Source organism: Pan troglodytes, chromosome 5, assembly GCF_028858775.2.
Source record: "Pan troglodytes isolate AG18354 chromosome 5, NHGRI_mPanTro3-v2.0_pri, whole genome shotgun sequence".
Taxonomy (NCBI): Eukaryota; Metazoa; Chordata; class Mammalia; order Primates; family Hominidae; genus Pan; species Pan troglodytes.
The window spans coordinates 102,907,838-102,929,733 of NC_072403.2; the positions used below are offsets into that span (position 1 = coordinate 102,907,838).

The following is a 21,896-nucleotide window of genomic DNA, read 5'->3' on the forward strand; positions in this document are numbered from 1 at the left end:
TCTTGGAGGCAGGGGTTGCAGTGAGCCTAGAACACACCACTGCACTCCAGCCTGGGAAACAAGACTGAAACTCTGTCTAAAAAACAAAAAAACAAAAAAACAAAAAAACAAACAACAACAAAACATCTTTGAGTATTTTAGGCCTTGCTAATCCAGCCTTATATAACCTACTCAGCCACGGTGTAGTTCAGTCTTTTCACTGGCTTGTGGGTGCATGCACTCACTCTCTCAGATCTCACTTGCTTTTTTACTCACCAACTCATTGACCCACCAGAAGAATGGCCCCTCAAAGGAGTCTACATCCTAATCCTCAGAACCTGTGAGTATGAATGTTACATGGCAGGTGGGAATTAAGGTTACTAATCAGTTGATCTTGAGATGATGAGATTATCCTGGATGATCCAGGTGGACCTGACATAATCACAAGGGTCCTTAAAAGTGGAAGAGGGTGGCTGAAGAGAGTCGGAGATGTGATCACAGAAACAGGGTCAGAAGAATGAGACGTGAGAAGGACTTGCTCTGTGGAAGAGAGTCACCAGCCAAGGAGTTCAGGCAGCCTCTAGAAGCTGGGTGAGAAAGAGACGCACCTTAGAGCTACAGAAAAGAATGAAGCCCTGCCAACACCTTGATTTTCAGCTTGTGGATTGATTTTAGACTTCTGGATCACAGAACTGTAAAATAATGTTTGTGTTGTTTTAAGCCACAGAATTTATGATAATTTGTTACAGGAGTGGTAGGAAGTCAATACACCAGTCACCTCCAAAATAGTTACAGAGCACTCCTTAGGAAATAGGTGCCCCACTGCCCTCACGGTTGGAGGAATTCACAGTGGGAGACAAGGAGGGAGAGACTCCTATTGACCTAATTCCTGTTCAATTTGATTAATTCATCCACTCACTTAACAAATATTGAGTGCCTATTATGTGCCAGGCACTGTTCTAGGCACAGCAAACAGGTAAAATCCTCACCGTCCCGGAAGTTACAAACTAATTGGAAGACACACACTAAACATAAAAAGCATACAAATGTCAGTGGTAGATAAATGTTATGAGGAAAAGTAAAAGAGGTTTTCAAGACTAAGATGGAAGGAAGTAGCTACTTTTGGATAGGGTGGTAAAGAAAGGCCTCTCTGAAGAAGTAATATTTCAAAAATGTGGAAGAATAGCTCTAATTGCAATCACATTAAATTTCTGATATTAATAGGTGCTTTATAAATTTTCACCATTTAAAAGTGATATGGTTAGGGTTTGTGTCCCCATCCAAATCTCATCTTGAATTGTAACCCCCATAATCCCCACGTATCAAGGGAGAGACCACGTGGAGGTAATTGAATCATGGCGGGTGGTTTTCCCCATACTGTTCTTCTGATAGTGAGTTCTCAAAAGATCTGATGGTTTTATAAGGGGCTCTTCACCCTTCACTCTGCACTTCTCCTTCCTGTGAAGACGGTGCCTTGCTTCCCCTTCACCTTCCACCATGATTGTAAGTTTCCTGAGGCCTCTCCAGCCATGCTGAACTGGGAGTCAATTAAACCTCTTTCCTTTATAAATTAGTCAGTCTCAGGCAGTTCTTTATAGCAGTGTGAAAATGGACTGATACAATGAGCTTTGTCACTTCAGTTGAGCTGATAATCTTAGTTTGGGGCATGTTGGATGAAGGATCCTAGTTTTTTCCATCTCCTGCTATGACCAGAGACATTTCTGGAGTTTCATTTAGAGTACTGTCATTTAATCTTATTACTTCTAGCCAAAAGTGTTCCCTGTGCGGCTTTCTCTTCAATATCTTTGTTAGTGTCTTTAACAGATTATGAGAAGACCTTCATTTTTAACCCCATTCTTCCTACATTGACCAGAGTAGATGGGCAACTAAGGAATTATCCTACATTAACTTAATTCCATTTCTTGTTTTTACCCATTGTTAGAAGAGCCGTGAGCACATGATTTTTTTTTGTACTCAGTCATGGCTAATCTATTGTGAATTTCTTAAAGTTGGTCTTCTGGACAAACATGTTATAATGAAGTATATTGTGTAATGGACACAGATACCTTTTATTAAAATTGGTTTTTATAGTCAAAAGACCTTTCAGAGAAGGAGAAGGGTTGGCTTCAGAATTATCTATGCTGTATTGACTTTATGGCACCCTGAGGTACTCTTCAAATGCAAATGTGGGTGTTTATTAAGCAGAAACAGTTTCAAAACTATTGTGTTCTGCCATGTTAATGCAGGTAGAAATGTGAAAGCTTCCTGCTTTTATTTTTTTAATATTACTTTTTTGGGGACGATATTGGCTGAAGAATCTATATGCAAGAAAATGCAAGAAAATCACTTAAGGAAATGTATCCATGTTTAAAAGTAGGGATTATCTTTGCGCCCCTGGGTAGGCTGGTATAGGAGTACATTACACTCCCCCTATTCTCTCATACACACCCAGGGTGCAGGCATGTATTTCACAACTAAGCATCTATTTCAATAGCTGTGAAGATACTGTGCAATAGGTAGAACAGCCAACCAGCCGATCATGTGTGTAATCAACTATCTCTTCCCAATGCACATAGCAAATATTTATAGAGCTAGAGGAACTTCAACTCTAATTATCCCTGCTTTTTATTTTCATTCTTACTGCTTCACATGGATACAACAATGTTTTAACTAGAACAAGGCAAACCACTTGGTCATTGGTTTCATATTTACTTTTAACCTGTCTCAGCATGCATACAGTTAAATAGATATAATCCCTGACATTTGCTAGTTTACAACTAAAGCAATGCTGAGGTAAACAGAAAGTATTAGGGGCATACATGAGTGGCTTGAAAATTCATTTTTTTTCTCTTGCTGCTTTTAGGATCCTATATCTTTGACCTTTGGGAGTTTGATTATAAGATGCTTTGAGGCAGTCTTCTTTGGGTTAAATATGCTTGGTATTCTATAACTTTCTTGTACTTGAATGTTAATATCTTTCACTAGGTTTGGGACATTCTCTCCTATTATCCCTCTGAATAAACTTTCTACCCTATCTCTTTCTCCACCTCCCCTTTAAGTCCAATAACTCTTATATTTGTCTTTTTTACAGGCTATTTTCTGGATCTTTTTGGCCTGCTTCGTTGTTTTTTTATTCTTTTTTCTTTTGTTTCTTCTCACTGTGTATTTTCAAATAGCCTGTCTTCAAGCTCACTAATTCTTTCATCTGCTAGATCAATTTTGCTCTTGACTCTGATGCATTCTTCAGTATGTCACTTGCATTTTTCAACTCCAGAATTTCTGCTTGATTCTTTTTAATTATTTCAATCTTCTTATTAAATTTATCTGATAGAATTTTGAATTCCTTCTCTGTGTTATCTTGAATTTCTTTCGAGTTTCCTCAAAACAGCAATTTTGAATTCTCTGAAAAGTCACATGTCTCTTTCTTCAGGATTGGTATTTGGTGCTTTATTTATTTTGGTGAAGTCATGTTTTCCTGGATAATCTTGATGCTTGTAGATGTTCATCAGTGTTTAGGCACTGAAGAGTCAGGTTTTTATTGTAGTTGTCACATTCTGGGCTTATGAGTGTGCTTCTTGAGAAGGCTTCCAGGTATCCAAAGGGACATGGGCCCCAATCCCAATGTCACTGTGGTTTTTGTGGACTTGTAAAGGTACCACCTTGGTGGTCTTGTATAAGATCCAGAAGAATTCACTGGATTACCACGCGGAGGCTCTTGTTCTTTTCCCTTACATTTTCCCAAACGAAGTCTCTCTCTCTGTGCTGAGCCACCTGGAATAGGGGGTGTGGTGATGTAAGCACTCCTGGGGCCACCACCACTGGGGCTGTGCTGGGTCAGACCTGAAGCCAGCACAGCACTGGATCTTACCCAGGACCTGCTGTACCTATACTTGGCTTCCACCTATGTTCACTCAAGGCCTTAGTGCTCTAATCAGCAGGTGGCAAAGCCAGTCAGGTTTGTATCCTCCCCTTCAGGTCAGTGAGTTCCCCTAGGCCCTGGATAGGTCCAGAGATGCTGTCTGGGAGCCAGGGATTGGAATATAAAAACTTTAGAAATTTGCCTAATGTTCTATTCTGCGGATAAGCTGGCACTCAAACCACAATTTAAAGTCCTTCTTGCTCTTCCTTTCTCTTTCTCTTTCCACAGGCAAGGGAGCCTTTCTCTATGGGCACCACCACCAACAACCCATGGAGGGGTTCTGCCAGGCCACTAGCAATGTTCACTTAAAGCCCAACCTCTTCAGTCAGCTTGTGGTAAATACTGCCAGGCCTGGGACTCAGCTTTCACAGCAGTGGGCTTTCCTGTGGCCCAGTGCAGGTCCAGAAATGCTGTCCAAGAGCCTAGGCCTATACTCAGGGGTCCCAAGAGCCTGATTGTTGCTCTACCCCATTGTGGCCAAGCTGGTCTCTAAGGTGCAAGAAAAGTCCCCTTTAGTTTTCCCTCTGCTTTTCTCAAACAGAATGAGTCTTTCACCATAGCCACCACAGCTGGGAATGTTCTGGGTCACACCTGTAGTCAGCATGTCTCAGAGCCCAAGGCCCGCGGTGTACTCCCTGGGTACTGCTGCTGATTATTCCAGGTCCAAGGGCTCTTTAGTCAACAGGTAATGAATTCTGCCAAGACTGGGTCCTTCTCTTCAAGGCAGCAAGTTCCCTTCTGGCCCAGGGTGTGTTTAGAAGGGCCTGGGATGGGGACCTCATGACTCTCACTGGTGCTCTATCCTGCTGTAGCTGAGCTGGTATCCAAGATGCAAGACAAAATCTTCTTTACTCTTTGTTTCCCTCCTCGTAAGCAGAAGGAAGGAGTCACCTTCACTGCTGCAAGCTGCACTGCCTGGGGTTGGAGGAGGGATGGCACAAGCACTCCTTCAGCCCTCAAGCTGGTGTCTCCCTAGGTCATGTGCTACCGTAGTCCTGTGGCTCTGAGCCTGACCCAGCACTAGGAGTTGCCTAGGAATTGCAATCTCTGTGTCCTAGACTGCCTTTCCGTTTACCTAGGACCCCAGAGCACTTTGGCCTGCGGTTGCCAGGCTTGCTGAGAAACTCGAGTTCCCACTGATGGGATGGGTGATTCACCTCTAGCTAGGACTGGTCCAGATGTTCCTTCCATGCATGGGAACCAGCTGAGTCCAGCACAGATTTACTCTCCACTATGGTAGGGCAGCACTGAGTCCAATATAAAGTCCCTCAGTTGCTGTGCTCTTTTTCCCCCAGGTGCATAGACTGGCGGCTGCCAGGGGATAAGGAAGCAGTGGCATTGGAATTCAAGACTGTCTCTCTGACCTTCCTGAATGACTCAGCAATATGAAGTTAAAATCAGGTACTATGGTTGCTCATCTGATTTTTGTTTCTTGTGATGGTGCTTTTCTGTGTGCAGATGTTGTTAAAATTTGATGTTCCTGTCGGGGTTAAAAATGTGTAGGCTTCTATTCTGCCACCTTGCTCCATCCAAGTTTGAATATTTAATACTCAGATTTATATCTTAATGACAAAATACCCACTCATTTAGGAGGATATGAATGATGAGTCAGCTGGAGCTGCATAGGTCCTTCATGTCCTAGAGTGCATGGTTCATGATCCATCAGCACTGCTACTAAAATGGTCATGTCATGTTTGGGCATGCCAGATTGTTCTGACTTGGCAGTATCAGAGTGCTGTTGTAGACATTAATTTTGGGGCACTACAGAAGTAGATCTGGCTGTTGCTTTGAATCTGGTAAAAAAAAAACAAAACAAAACGTTTTTGCTTGACAGTGCCTAACAATGCCATGGTACGAATTTCACTTCTTCTTTTATAAAAGACATGGTACTATATACAGTAATGCTCACTTGTACTTATAGAGCAAGAGCTATGTAAAATTACATATGGGACAAGCTTCTAGCTACAGCAATTATAGAACTTGTTAGTCAATGATTATTAGGGAATACTACATAGAACAGTATATACTATTTGGAAAGTGTTACTTATATAACTTCTGGAAAGTGAACTCCTTTGGAGGTATACCCTCCCATTCCCTCCTTTGTCCTTTTATATCTCTATGTTGTATCTGTTTATTAGATTATTGCTTTATAATAAAAATCTGTAATATGAAATATATTTTTATGTGAGGAAATAGGAAAATGAGACTAAGAAAACTAAGATGAAACCAGAAACTAGGGAGGTATACAAAGTAAGTGCAATGAGTCCTCTTTCTTTGCTACAGAAGGGCCTCAGTGTTAACTTTGAACATCATAACAACCAAAGCAAAAAAAGGTTTTCATACCTTCATATTTATTATTTGACTATATATTAGATTTGTAAGTCCCCATTGTGTTCTCCTTAAAAGCAGGTGACTCAAGCAGCCAACTAGAACTTCCTAGTCTGCTTTCTGCTTAGGTGATTTGCTGCATATCTGGCCTCACCATCCTGTCTTCTCCAGATGATACCCTAGTTTATCTTTTAGCCTTGTCTCCAAAATTTATTTCAGATTCCAGGTGAATAAAATTGTTTGCCTTTCCACACTGTCACATCTGCCATATCTTTTCTTTCGTTTTCTTTTCCTATTTTTTTTTGGACGGTGTCTCTCTCTGTTGCCCAGGCTGCAGTGCAGGGGTGCGATCATAGCTTACTGCAGCCTTGACTTCCCAGGCTTAAGTGATTCTCCTGTCTCAGTCTTCCAAGTAGGTAAGACTACAGGCATGCACTAATTTTTATTTTTTAATTTTTTTATAGAGATGGATTCTTGCTTTGTTGCCCAGGCTGGTCTTGAACTCCCTAGGCTCAAGCAATCCTCCTGCCTCAGCCTCCCAAACTGCTGGGATTATGGACATGAACTACATGTCTGCCTTCTCTCAAGCTGTGTCTCCTGCCAGTGGTGTTTTTTGTCCCCATCCTCCAAGAGTTAGCCCAAATGCACTTCCTTCATAAAACCTTCCAGAATCCCCACAGCCAGAAATGATTTTTTCCAACTTCTCACTCCCATTACTCCTTTGTTTTCTTCTTAGGGCATTTAGCTCCTTATACTTTCTATCGTTCATTTTTGGATAGGTCTTATTTCCTCTACTTGATTATAAAATACTGCATGGGCAGTGCTCTGCACCAACTAATTCAATACTTTACATATAGTTAGTGCTCAATACATGCTTGTTTGTATGAATGAATTTTAACAGGTAAGATTTGAGATTCTCTATAAACTGCATAGGTTTGGCTTTCTTCCCAACTTGAAGTGAGCTATTTTTTTAGAGTTGCATTTGATTTTAAAAACAGAATTAGGGGACTATAAAAATAGACTGCAATGAGTTATTCCAGCAGTCTCACTGTTTTTTAAGAGTGGTAACGTTCCTTTTATGATGTTTTTCATTTACAGCATGGCCTTAGAGCCAGCTCTTTTTCAAAACACAATCCCATTATTACGGCTGCCTTTTGCCTCAAACAACTTCCCATAACATTAGAGGTATAATATTGCAAGAATAGTATCTGACAGAGAGGTTTCTAGTTTGTAGTTGGGGGGATACGGGATGTCAAATTGCTCATCATTTCTGGATCTGAAGGGAAGTAGTTTAAAGATTTTATTTTACCTATGTGGTTCCAGCCAACCATGTCATGGAAAACATATTTCCCTATATAGAACAAGGAAATGGCTCAAATAATTCTCACACATTGCTGAAATCCGAACATGAAATAGGATTGATTTCGTTTCCTTTTATTTTTGGGATGATTCTAACAGAAAAAGAGCATGCAGGAAGAAATAAAAGGTTCATATTCATATTGAGAGTTTGTTGTTGTTGAACTTTTAAAAAGAAATATGGGTATGAGCCCTTGAAGATTTCTAGATCTGGATGCTGTGGGGCTTAGGGATGGATACAGGAGAAGCTGGAGAGATGCGTAGGTGGAAATATCAAATGCAGTAAGGACTGGAGCCCAAACCTGGAAGAAAAGGCAAAGACTGTGTTTAGGGCCCTCCGACCTCCATCTGCTGAGGAACCTCTGCCTTGTAGGCCCCCTTGGCATCATCGTTTCCATTTAGACTGATTTATTCTCTACCTAGTTGTCTTGGGGTCAGCTTCTCTTTGTCTTCCAGGACAGGACAACCCCTTATCTGATAAATGACATTGGGATAATTGGATGTTGTGAGAAAGCTAAATAGAACCCCAAGAACTCTTCTTTGCTTCCTAGGCAAATGTGTGTGCGTGCGTGTGTGCGTGTGTGTGTGTGTGCATGCGCACATGTGTTTTATGCTGCTGTTGAAGTAGCAGCAGGATTAGATGGAAACAGCAGAGCTTGAGATTTAATCATACATTGATTTATGCTCTTATTCTGCCCTCACTTTATGTATGGCTCTGGGCATATTAATGATCTTCTCAGACCCCTGTTGCCCTTTGCCCCATCTGTAAGACTGGAAAGGTGTTTTGAGGATTCAATGAGATAGCAGGAAAGGACTGAGGACCATACCTGCCCTGTTCTGGGGCTCACTAAACACTGCTTCCTCCACTTGCCTCTGATTTTTCATACAGAAGCCTGCTGTCTTCTTCCCACTTTCTCTTGTTGAGAGGTCCGGCCTCTGGGAAGAAATGGCACCGCCTTTCTTAGATGTCAGTAGGGGTACTGTTAATCTCTTAAGTCATATTGTACAAATAGCCAACTCTTCTCCACTTGTATATGGCTCTCTAAAGATAAGATTTCTGCACGTGGAAGGTGAAAAAAAATCACCAGATACTTGGACTTATTGTTGGAAAACAATGTTTATGACGATGAAGCTGTATAAAAGTAAGTATATTTTGTATGTACAAAATATAAATTAAATGGACACTTCTTTATCATTAGCTTTCAATCTGCTATATATATCCTTATAATGATAATATTGGGAATGATGCAGACACCTGAGAAGAAAACAGAGGTATGTAAAATAAATGACTAAATGATAAATGAGCCTTATCTATCATTTGTAAAAGATGGACAGCAATTCGGCAATTGTAGTGATTGTAGCAGCACTTAGCTTCTGTCGTATAATGTTTACTCAGAGAAAAGTCATGAAATCTTATCTCCTGTGCATATAAAGAGACTTAAAATAATAAGCTTTAGGTTCTGGGATAGCCTCAGCCACTTCCTTCTTATGGGAGGTGGACAAAGCACTTCATCCTTGTGGGTCTGTACTTCTTCATTTTCTGAATTTTTTCAGCTTCTGGGTTCAGATAGTGAGAATTTAGTTCAAATGTGAAGAGCTACCATAATAAAACAAATTTGAACTGTTGTATAATACTCAGGCTAGTTTCCCCAATTTAATTATAACCAGTTTTATGTCCCCCGGCCCATGCGACTGCTACCTATTGTGGGCACCTCGAGTCACCCTTGTGGCTCCCTCTGCCTATATTCCTTATCTACCCTGCACCAGTGTTCTGTGAGACCACTCCTGGACCAGGTCTGCTGGGCCTTTCAAAGGAATGTGAATCTAATTATAACTCTTCTCCAAAGGGATGGGACCTGGGACATGCCTGATGTCCCACAGGAGTGAGAACCCAGATCTTAGACACACCAAGGACATATTTACCCTGAGTAGGAGAAAAGAACTTCTATGTTTTATAGTAAGTCACCCTCCCGGGGGTGATCTAAGGACTCATGGCTCTTTCATGTGTTAATACAACAAACAAAACAGATACAATTATTCAGAAACTTAACTAATTCAGATAGTTAAGGCTTCTGTTCAGTTATGAAATGTAAGGTACTAATTCATGTCTTACAGCACACAATTCCAATCAGCGTTTTCATTTGGTTTTTAAAATTTGCATTTTTGAAGTTTGGGTAGAAGTTTTCTCTAATGGAGTAGTTGAGTAGAAGGACACATTCTTCCCCTCTCTAACATACATAAATGCTTTTAAAGTATACTGAAATAATAATTTTGATTTTGAAATTTATCTTGAAACATATAGTGGGATATCCATGGACGGGGAAATGTGAAGTTAGAGTAGTGGGCAGGAGCTGAAGCTCAAGCAGCTCACACCATATTGGATCTCTGTAAAGAATGGAACTAGGCATGTCTGAGGGAGTGCAGTACTAGAGCAAACGCAAAACACCATGATAGGTCAAGGATGAGACTGCCAAAGAAAGGAAAAGCTTTCTTTCTGCTCTCTGGACAAGGGACTTCTCATTTTCATTTTGTATCCTGCCTGCAAATTACATAGTCTGCAATGTGCTAGTGTTTGGGAATATTAGAATTTGTGGATCTAGCAACAAATTGACCTTTCTATGGGACAGTATTTTATAATTTCCATGTGTATTTTAAGATGAAGTTTTGGTAGCCATTTGAGATCACCTTATGGGGCCAAGTGCCTTTGCAATAATTTAGTTCATCTGAATATATCAAAGCCTGATGAAATTTGGACATATTTTACAAAACCCTGCTATTTCAGAGATGTGTGTAGCTCAGACATAGGGATCAAAGTGACTTGTTCAAAGCTAGCAATAAGGGGCTGTTCTTGTTCCTACTCTTAGTTCAAGCAGGACTCATGCACTATTTTATGTTTCAAGACAAAAATAAAATCAGTACTAGGAAACTTAACCACCCCACTGAGCACATTTATCATGTGTTTCTCATACTCCTCACCCTCCTCCTCACCATCCCCCTGATGAGGTGTTCAAGGATTAATGAACTAGTGTTGGGAAATTATTTATACTTTCTTGTATAAAAGTACCATAAAGAACAATGTATATAGTTTCCACTTAGAGTCAGCAAACTAAGCTTTTAGGAACATAAAGCATATCTAATACATAGTTATTTACTTCTTAAGGGAGAGTTCAGAGAAGAACTAATTTATTGAGCTAAATATCTTTGGTCGTATTTTCCATACTTGTTTTATATCCCAAAGTACTGTATCAAAATATAGCTTCCTTCACCTTAGACCTCTGTGGGGAGAGATGTATGTGAATTATAGCACATTTCACAGCCAGAAATGGGGAACAGTGCATGTGGCCTCATTCTTGACCTCATCTCAGAGCCCATTATAGACATTTCTTGAGACTGTTCATTCTAGAAATAAAAAGGGTGAGACTGAACTTTGATTCCAGAGAATGAGTGTATTCCTGAAGTTTTTCTTTCTTTCTCTTTTCTTTTTTGGTGGTTGATTTTTCAGATTCATACTAAAAAGAATATTTTTTGTTTATTAGATCCCTTTTACTTATTAATACTCAACTTTGGTGTGTTAGTAGCATTGTTGATTTAGTAGTAAGCAGTTATATTCTGGGGTACTGTGATACTTAAAAGGATTTTAAACATTGCTTGTTTAAAATAATCCCCTCCCTTTAGGGAGGTTGGCACAATAAACTATCTGTCCATTATACTTCAGGGTAAATGGTCTACTACATTTTTTTCAAAGAATATGTTTAATGGAGAGGTGGGAGTGTTTCCTAGAATAATACTAGATATGACTATACTAAAGGAAGAGAAAATAACAAAGGGGGAATAGAAACAAGTAAGACAAATAAAAATCCAGGTCACAGCTCTTTAAGGTAGAAGTTGCCCATTCCACAGCGTTGCCTAAACTTTCAAGATTATTGGAAATTTCCGTTGCTCCTTGATATGGTTAGGATCTGTGGCCCCACCCAAATCTCATCTTGAATTGTAATCCCCATAATCCCCACGTGTCAAGGTAGATCAGGTGGATGTGATTGGATCATGGGGGGAATTGTAATCCCCATAATCCCCATATGTCAAGAGAACAGGTGGAGGTGATTGGATCATGGGGGTGGTTTCCCCCATGCTGTTCTTGTGATAGTGAGTTCTCATGAGATCTGATGGTTTTATAAGAGGCTCTTCTTCCTTCACTCTGCCACTCTTCACCTTCCTGCTGCCTTGTGAAGAAGGTGCCTTGCTATCCCTTCACCTTCTGCCATGATTGTAAATTTTCTGAGGCCTCCCTGGCCATGCTGAACTGTCAGTCAATTAAAATGCTTTCTTTATAAATTACCCAGTCTCAGGCAGTTCTTTATAGCAGTATTAAAATGAACTAATAATGTAAATTGATACCACAGAGAGTGGGTTGCTGCTATAAAGATATCCAAAGATGTGGAAATGACTTTGGAACTAGGTAACAGACAGAGGTTGGAACAGTTTGGAGGGAAAGCTCAGAAGAAAACAGGAGATGTGGGAAGGTTTGGAGTTTCCTAGAGACTTGTTGAATGGCTTTGGCCAAATGCTGATAATGATATGGACAATGAAGTCCAGGCAGAAGTGGTCTCAGATGGAGATGAGGAACTTCTTGGGAACTGGAGCAAAGGTTGCTCTTGCTATGCTTTAGCAAAGAGACTAGGAGCATTTTGTCCTGCCCTGGAGACCTGTGGAACTTTGAACTTGAGAGAGATGATCTGAAATTGGAACTTATATTTAAAAGAGAAGCAGAACATAAAAGCTTGGCAAATTTGCAGCCTGAGCATGCAATAGAAAAGAAGAGCCCATTTTCTGAGGAGAAATTCAAGCCGGCTACAGAAATTAGCATGAGTAACAAGGCGCCAAATGGTAATCACCAAGACAATGGGGAAAATGCCTCCAGGGCATGTCAGTGGCTATTATGGCAGCCCCTCCCATCAAAAGCTGGGAGGCCTAGGAGGAAAAAATAGTTTATTGGGCTGGGCCCAGGGCCTTACTGCTTTGTGCAGCCTCAGGACTTGGTGCCCTGTGACCCACCTGTGGCTAGAAGGGGCCAATGTACAGCTCAGGCCGTTGCTTCAGAGGGTGCAAGCCCCATGCCTTGGCAGCTTACACATGGTGTTGGGCCTGTGGGTGCACAGAAGTCAAGAACTGAGGTTTGGGAACCTTTACCTCGATTTCAGAGGTTGTATGGAAATGCCTGGATGTCCAGGCAGAAGCTTGCAGCAGGCATGGAGCCCTTGTGGAGAACCTCTGTTAGAGCAGTGCAGAAGGGAAAGGTGGGGTTGAAGCCCCTGACAGAATCCCCACTGAGGCACCACCTAGTGGAGCTGTGAGAAGAGGGTCATTGTCCTCCATACCACAGAATGGTAGATCCACTGACAGCTTGTACTGTGCACCTGGAAAAGCTGCAGACACTCAGTATCAGCCCATGAAAGCGGCCAGGAGGAGGGCTGTACCCTGCAAAGCCACAGGGTTGGAGCTTCCCAAGGCCATGGGAACTCATCTCTTGTGTCAGTGTGACCTGGATGTGAGACAGGGAGTCAAAGGAGATTATTTTGGAACTTTAAGGTTTAATGACTGCCTTATTGAACTTTGGACTTGCGTGGGCCTGTAGCCCTTCATTTTGGCCAATTTATCCCGTTTGGAATGGGTATTTACCCAATGCCTGTACCCCCATTGTATCTAGGAAGTAACTAACTTGCTTTTGATTTTATAAGCTCATAAGCAGAAGGGACTTGCCTTATCTCAGATGAGACTTTGGACTTGGACTTTTGGGTTAATGCTGCAATTAAGACTTTGGGGACCTGTTGGGAAGGCATGATTGTGTTTTGAAATGTGAAAAGTACATGAGATTTGGGAGGGGTCAGGGTGGAATGATATCGTTAGGTTTTGTGTCCTCTCCTAAATTTTATCTTGAAATGTAGTCCCCATAATCCCAATAATCCCCACGTATCAAGGGAGAGACCAGGTGGAGGTGACTGGATCATGGAGGTGGCCTCCCCCATGCTGTATTCATGATAATGAGTGAGTTCTCATGAGATATGATGGTTTTATAAGGGGCTCTTCCCCCTTCACTCTGCTACTCTTCTCCTTCCTGCTGCCTTGTAAAGAAGGTGTCTTGCTTCCCCTTCCCCTTCCAACATGATTGTAAGTCTCCTGAGGCCTCCCAGTCATGCTGAATTGTGAGTCAATTAAACCTCTTTCCTTTATAAATTACCCAGTCTCAGGCAGTTCTTTGTAGCAGTGTGAAAACAGACTAATACACTCCTATCTGTTTTTAAAAGCTTGTTTCAAAGTGATTTTCAGGGTGAGATTTAAGGCAGAAGTGGTTGACTCATGGGCATCTGTCTACAGAGTGCAAAGAGCCACTTACTAAGTTAACAGCAGAAATGGTAAAAGCAGAGTCTCTCCCTATATTACCATGAATAACCACCATTGTATGTTTCTCCTATCATATTGTAGATATCGATTGTTGTATGTAACTTCTGTAATTCATCAAGCAACTTCAACCTCTAACAGAAACATGGGAACTAAGGTGCCACAAGTCCACCAGCATAACCATTTTCCTGTCATCTGAAAGAATGATGCCTTACTAATGGTGCTGAGAGTCCATGTGGGAAAGAGACTCAGGAGGCCCATTACAAAATTTTCCCCACTTCAAAAGAATATCGTTTTGCTGTAATGCCATAACATGATTTATTTTAGAATGTTTTTCTTTAAACCGTGAGCCTTTATCAGCTTGAGAGAAATGTGTTAGGCACAACCTCCCTGGAAGTACTAAAAACATCTGTGATCCAAGTCTATAGTAGTTGGGGGATTAAACTTGTGATCAGATTTCTTAGATGATGGTTTCTTTTCCTGCTGTTACAATTTCCGTTGACTTTGGCTTTCTTGTGTACTAGGAAAAGTAAATTGGAATGGAGTAGACAATTAAGAACTGGATGTCTAAATCCTCGTTCACATACTTGTAAATTTCTCACAAATTACAATATGCTTCCTTATAAATATTTTTCTCATAAAGATTTCTTTAGAAATCTAACCACAAACTTTTCTTTATTAATAATTTACCTCAGGTTTGCCATCTAGAAGACTGGGCTAAAGGACACCCAAAGGTCCTTTCAGGCCTAACCTTTCTGACTCAAGTATTCTATGATCACACAGGACTTCCTGGATTGTTAACCTGCAACTCTGTTTAAATGTTGACAGAAAATCTGTTAGAAAATGCTTCCAATTTTAGAGAAGAAAACTCCATTTCATGGGGGGAAAAAACACTAGAAACATCCAGACTTATTTCTGCGTGCTTACTTTGTTTTCTTTTGCCCAGCAGAAAGGTAAATTGAAATTAGATTGTGCTTTTCTATAAAACTGTAATTTATAACAGGCTTAAAAGTTTCAAAAATATAATCATTTTTCCAATGTTTCTGTGTTAGATTTGATAACTCTCATTGACTAAGTTGCAATTTACCTCCCTAATATCTACCCTGGAATTCTTGGCCACAGATATCTTGGGGAAGGGATAAAGAAAAAATTATATAGGCCTTCCATGGGCCAGTATTTTCAAACTTCTTGGCCAATAAATTCCATGAACTCCATCTTCCTTATTGAGTATAACAATGGCCGCAGACTATAGAAATGAAATAAAGGCCAAAATAAATTTTTCGGTAAATAGCCTAAGAAATATACCAGAAACCACATGTATTCACATAGTATTCTCTAGGCAGAAACATAAAGCGAGCACAATATATTTGTGAGGGAAAGAACAACAAGGACTTAAGATGGAAACCATGAATCATAAGAACATTGTATAAGAAATCAGTGGCATAAAACATATAGAAGTAAGATGTCAAAACATTTTTACAGGAAGACCCTCAGACAATACAAATAAAATACTCCAAAAACATAAATCAGAATTAGTATTTGGAATAAAGAAATGCCTCAAAATGTATTTTTTCCAATTTAATCAGTAACACAGAAACAATTCACCAATTATCATGTAATGGGCACATTGCATGGCTGTGTCTCTTATACTCAAAGCAGTCTTACTTTCTGGTGGTTCAGAGTGGTGGTCACAGCTTTCCTACCATGATTTATGACACAGTAAAATGGGGAAGTTACTGGACTCTTTCATGAATGGCTATGAATTTATGAGAGATTAAATTTATCTCTTCCCGATTAAGTTAACAGGGAAAGATAAAATGTATTTTGAAAGTGGTAGTATATTATATATAATATACCACTTTAAAGCATAGCAGCTTTTCAGTATTCATATTTCAGAAACCTTGAATGATAAACAGGGAAGGTGTTATTTTTCTAATCTAACTTCTGGGAAAATATAAGCCAATGCTTTCTGAAAGTGCTAAAAGTCAGAAAACTAATTAGAAGAATATCAATACTGGAATTTATTTTCAGATCTAAGTATGCTCCTTATCCCATTATCAAATTCTAAAAGGAAAAAACATCCTAGCAGTTTCTCTTTTTTTAATCGCATAGACAGAAAGGTTTAAGGGTAGTTGGCTAAAATCTAACTATGTCTGTATGTGAGGAAAACAAAGTAAGCAAAGAAATATTAGAAAATAAATGATAAGCAAAAGCATTGTAAGGGACTGCCATTAAAAGAGGATTGAAATCAATATGAGCTTGCAATGAATTTAGAGCAAAAACATTAAATAACATGAAAAAGGTATTCTATAAAGTTAGTTCGCAGTGAAGATTTATGTACTAAGTAACATAGCATGAAAATTTATAAAACAAATGACAAGAAATTCAAAGAGTAATATACAGAAACATTCATAGTAGGAAATATTAACTCACTGCTCTTGCTTCATAACTGATGAAGTAGACAAAAAGTCTGGGTAAGAAGACCTAAGTATCATAATGAATAGGATAGGATAGGTCTAATTAATAGATACTAAACACTAAATTTACAAGAGGAAAAAAATTCTTTTTTTAAATGCTCAGGGAATAGCAACAGGAATGTAAAGTTTTAGGTGACAATACATTTTAAAAACTAGTAATAACACATAACTGCTTCTGGCAGTATGGCAGACAAGACATTCTATAAAGACTTGCATTAACATAAAACACTCAGATACTGACTAAATGACAACAAATATAATTTAAGATGTATTGCTAAGCTTACAAGAGAGTTAATATCTGTGAACACTGGAAATATTGAAGAAAAGCTAAAACTATACAGATAGTTTAACACTGATGCAGAAGATGTTGCTGTCTTACGGGGCAAAAGCCAATACTAAGAAACCAGAATTTCAAAAATTAGTAGTCACCTAGAATGAGAAGAGACTAAGTCTTGGGCCCAGACAAATGGATAGGGGTTGTTGAGACTACTTGAGACACATATAGAAGGCTAGGACACATGAGGGACCTATAGGTCTATGAAATGATGGGCAATACAGCGTTTGCAAATCTGTGAAGGGACTTGATCAAGAAACATATTCTGACTAAGAATGCAAGTTGGGGCTTTGAATTTATGCTACCTTAAAGACAAGAGAATCTATACTTGGGGAAATTTAATAGCATGGCTGCAGTGTGGTAGTATCCCAACCTTCCAAGAAGAAACAAATGTGAATCTTCCTTGATGAAAAATATTCCTAGTTCAGGCCTTTTAGGAATCACCTACATTAAATTTAGACAAATGTAAACTTACAATTAAAAACAGTCAAATATATAAGAACATAATCTGATAAGAACAGATTCAATAGAAAAACATAAATTTTGTTTTAAAAAGACTATATTTGAATAGAAACATTTAATAAAATTTATGAAATGTTTTTGAAATATAAAGGATGATTTTTCAATAAAAGACCCAGAAGTAAGTGAGTTGCCAAAAAAGAAAATAGAATAGAATCAAGTAAATATTTAAAGAGATAATGTCTAATAGGTATAAATCCATCAATGTAAGAAGTGGGATAAATAAAAAGAAATACATACCCAGAGACCATAGTGTAAATGTAGAATAGCAAAGGCAAAGAGGCGACATTAAACAGAAATGGAGAGAAAAGAGACATTCCCTATAAAGCAATAGTAAATTAAAGCAAACATTTAATAGCAAAAGGGGATCTATAATAACATAAAATGTATAAAATGCTGAGAGATAACTATGAATAACCTAGAAAACAACAGTTTGCTAAAACAGCAATAATAAATAATAAAAATCAGAAATAATACCACTAACAAGGGAAGTATAAAGAATTAGACAAAGTAGCATGTAATCTAGGTGTGGGGTTTCAAACAAGTTAGAACACTCTAAAATCCCAGTAATTTTTGGAAGAAGGGTAGAGATATACATTAACTGTAGATTTTGTTATTCTAAATATCATAGTAAAATGAAAGAACAGAAATGGTAACTATAAATTTCAAATTAGCAAAGAGAAAAAACAGAATAAGAAAAAGTTTAAAGGCAGACAATCCCAAAGAAGAAAGAAGCAGTATAAAAGCATGATAAATGAAGAAAAAACACTATATGATAGAAAGAAATCCAGATATATAAATGTATTGGGTTAAGCTCACCAATAAATGAGATTGTCAAGTAGTATATATTAAAAAATCAAACTATATACTCTTTATCAAAGATGCTACTAAAATCTAAGGTTACAGAAAAGCTGAAGATAAAAGAAACAATATAAACCAAGTACATATGAACAAAATAAGGGCTGAGTTATCTAAACTACAATTAGAAAGTTAGGCATAAAGACCAAAACCATATACAGCAATAAAGAGGATGACCACACAATGGTTCAGTTTACCAGAGGGATTGAAAACTTTAAACTTACATGCACGTAATAAAAGAACCTCTAAATACATGAAGCAAATTTTGTCAAATCAACTCTTTCCAAAAGATCTCTCTATAACCAATTGGTAAAAAAGTTTTAGTAAGGATATAAGACATTGAACAACTCAATAAGATTGATTTAATGAGCCTGCAATTATATTTGTTTTTCTCAAGCAAACACAGATCTTTTATAAAAGATATACAGTACACAATAAAGTGAATGTCAACACATTTCGAAGTACTGGTATCACATATATTACATTATCTGATCAAAATGCAATCAACTTAAAAATCAGTAACAAAGAGATACTCCCAAACAGCTCTATACTTAGAAAAAATAATAAACTACTCATCTAAAAAAGTTATGATCCAAACAAAACATGAATATTAACAATACTTTTAACCAAATGTTAATTGAAAACACTTCATCACTTGCTAGATAGAGATACAACTGTGTTTCAAGGGATATTTATAATTTTAAATGCTTATGTTAGTTAAAAAAAACAGTTAATGAACTAAGTTGCTAATATTAGAAGTTATAAAATGAATTCCCAAATAAACAGAGAAAGTAGAATGAAAAAATTGATAAAAATAGGGAAACAACTGAAATAGGAAACAAAGATACAATAAAGTGAAACAATAATGTCAAAATTTGTTCTTGGAAAGATTAATAAAGTATACAAATTTCTGGAAAGATTGATCAACATTTAAAAAAAGAGAAGACACAATTTTTTTATAGAATGAAACAGGAAACCAGCTACCACAGAGACAAGAAGAAAATATTATAATACTACAAACATGATTTTATTATTTTCAATAAATTTTAAAACAGACTATAGAGGAAAATTCTGGGAAAATATGAATTATGTATTAAAAACCGACAAGACAGAAAAGTAAGCTTTATATAGTCCTATTATCATTGAAATTCAAATTAGCATTTTAACCAATTTCTCCCAAGAAAACAATAGGCCTAGATTATTTTGTAGATGAATTCTATGAGAGGCCCTAGTGAATGCTTCACGCTTTAAGTCTCTGTAAGCTATACTCTAAGAGTAAAGACAAACTCGGGAAGCCTGAAATCTAGTCTTGAAATCACTCTTTCCTGGATTGGATCAAGGTGATCTGCTCCAACCCTAACTGCCAACTGGAAGAAATGTGAACTTTCCCTAGAAGATGAAAATATCATTCAGAGTTTCTCCAATTTTGCATTTATAATGTCTAACATTCAATAAATGCTGATCAGGCATATTAGGACACAAAACCAAATGAGGGAAAGCCAGGACAAAACTCAGAGAATAGAATCATACCTAGATGTGGTCCAGATATTAGGGTTATCAGAAACAAAGTTTAAAATATGTTTTAAAAAGTAGGTAACAAGGCAATTTTATTATCTGTTACTAGTGACTGTTTCCTCCTTTCTAATTTTGATATCTTTTTATTTCTTTTTCTTACATTGCTGGCTAAGATCCATAAGACAATGTTGAATAGAAATGATGAAAGTGGCAATTCTTGTCTTTCTTATGTAAAGAAAATGTTCTTAATATTTGATAATTAAGTATGATTTTGCTATAGGCTTTTGACAGATAATCTTTATCAGATTGTCCTTCTAATCCTGGCTTAGTAAGATTTTCTCATATGAAGAAGTATTGAATTGTATTTTACTTATTTGTGTTTTTGCCTCAATTGAGATGCTAATGTGGTTTTTCATCTTTACATTAAGGAATTTTTTTAATGTTAAGTAATTTTTAATGGTTAGTGATGTTGAACATCTTTTCACGTGTTTATTCATTATCCATATATTCTCTTTGGTGAAGCATCTATGTAAGTCTTATGACCATTAAGAAAAGATTTTTAAATTAAATTTTTTTTTTACTATTGAGTTTGAGAGTTCTTTATTGAGTTTGAGAATTCTTTATATGTTATGGATGTAAATCATTTATCAGATATGTGATTTGCAAATATTTTCTCTTAATCTCTAATTTGCATTTTTGTTCCCTTAGCAGTGTCTTTGGTAGGGCAAAAGTTCAATATATTAAATTTTTCTTTTATGGATTATGCTTTTGGTACTACATACAAGACCTCCTTGCCTAGCTCCAAGTCAAGAAGATTTTCTCCTATGTTTTCTTCTAAACATTTTCAATCTAACATTCTGCATTTAGGTCTATAATCCATTTGGAACTAATTTTTGTGTAAAATGTAAGGTTTGGGTCAAAGTTGTGGTTTTTTGCATATGAATGTCCAAACATTCCAACAACATTATTTGTTGAAAAGATGACAGTACTCTTGATCACATCACAATATATTTTAATTATCTTTTTCCATGCATACTCCATACATTGGAGTATGTATTTCTCCTGCCCTGAGTCTACAAATCATCTTTGTGTGTGGGAATCCATCTTAGAAACTTGAACAGTTAGTACTCAATAAATGTTGGTTGGATTAATAATAATGAAACAATGAATTCAGATTTTCCTGTGTGTGGTAGAAATGTTCAGAAATACATGTAATGAAGATGTCTTTTTTGTGTGTGCTTCTTCCATTCCCTTCTTAAAGAATGTGTAGGCGTATGTGTCCTGTGACTTTGTCCATAAATGATTGGACTAGAGGTAGAAGCATAAACCAAAGTGGACCAACTAGTTTTTTCATCCCCAAAGTTTGAATTGTGATGTGGACACAGCAATTCATATTTTTCTCGGTTCTGGCTCTGCAATATTATGTAGACTCAGCAGCTGAAGCCACCCTATTGAGGTGGCAGTGATGTCCCATATAGAAGTGAAGGAGAGAATGGAATGATCCTTTGAGAAGCAAAAGTGGAGACAGGGACAAAAGGTAGATGTTTGAATTTATTATAGTTTTTCCCAATCTGGGCTGGGATTTTTGAGAATTCCTATTTTCAAAGCTAGCTTTCCTGGGGATTTAATTCATTGCAATGAAACTGTCTAGCCAAAGCAAGCAGTAAGAATAATGCAACAAATGACATTTAATTTAAACAATAATCTAAAAGGTAAGCTGACTCTACAGAAATTACAATACAACATTTGTATGTAACATATGAATGTAACTTTTTATTAAGAATAGTATAAAGATATGGGTAACACATACAGCCATCCTGCTTAGTTTAAATAACTAAAGTGTCATTGGGACTAAAAGAATAGTACTCTGAAATGGTCTCTGCTCTTCTAAGGATTAGTTTATTCAATGATTCAGTGTCAAGACTGGATGCTGATATTAAAAACATAGATGACATAGTCCTACCTTATTAAGCTCAGAGCTTAGTAGGGGAAATGGAAATTAACAAATAATTATAATGTTAGACTCTTATATGAGTAAACAAGAAACAAAAGCAAACCACATCAGTCTACAATAAAGTCTGGAAGTGTTATGTACATTCATAACATCAGAAGCTCCTGATATTTAGTGATGTCAGGGAAGACTTCAAGGGGATTTGAGACATGAGGACAGAGGTGTTTGTGTGGGTAGAGAAGAAAATGGAGACATGGAAGGTGG

The 21,896-nt window shown here is 37.7% G+C and overlaps 1 long non-coding RNA gene across 1 annotated transcript in view; it reads left to right on the plus strand.

The window, feature by feature from the left end:
- The first annotated feature begins 5,199 nt into the window (after window positions 1-5,199).
- LOC134810241 (uncharacterized) overlaps window positions 5,200-21,896 on the plus strand; it is a 53,751-nt gene continuing 37,054 nt past the window's right edge. Inside the window, exon 1 of the long non-coding RNA XR_010157843.1 lies at window positions 5,200-5,299. This is a non-coding gene — a long non-coding RNA (uncharacterized LOC134810241). The remainder of the gene's footprint in view (window positions 5,300-21,896) is intronic.